We start from the raw sequence: 481 nt of genomic DNA on the forward strand, positions 1-481 counted from the left end.
CATACAATTGTCCCTCAGTACCCACGAATCATTGGTTTCAGGACTCTACTCCCACCACCAAGGACACCAAAATCCACAGATGGCAGAGTCCCTGAGATAAAATGCATATCACCTATGCACATCCTCTTGTGTACTTTAAATCATTATTATTATTGATAAGAGCTAATACACTGTAAATGCTATGTAAACAACTATTATACCCTATTGTTTAGGGAAAATGACAAGAAAAAAAGTCTATGCATATTCAATATACACACAACTTTTTTTCTGAATAGTATCCATCCCATGGTTCATTAAATCCACAGATACAGAGGGCTGACTGTATTTGTAAATGTACTAAGGATTATTGAAGTGTACACCTTAAATAGGTGAATGGTATGAGATGTGAATTATATGTCGATAAAATTGTTAAAAATAAAATACTTTCAAAGGTGCTCTCCCTCTGAGGTCCAACACCCCCTGAGTTCCTTGTGTAAATGCT

Source organism: Nycticebus coucang, chromosome 2, assembly GCF_027406575.1.
Source record: "Nycticebus coucang isolate mNycCou1 chromosome 2, mNycCou1.pri, whole genome shotgun sequence".
Classification (NCBI taxonomy): Eukaryota; Metazoa; Chordata; class Mammalia; order Primates; family Lorisidae; genus Nycticebus; species Nycticebus coucang.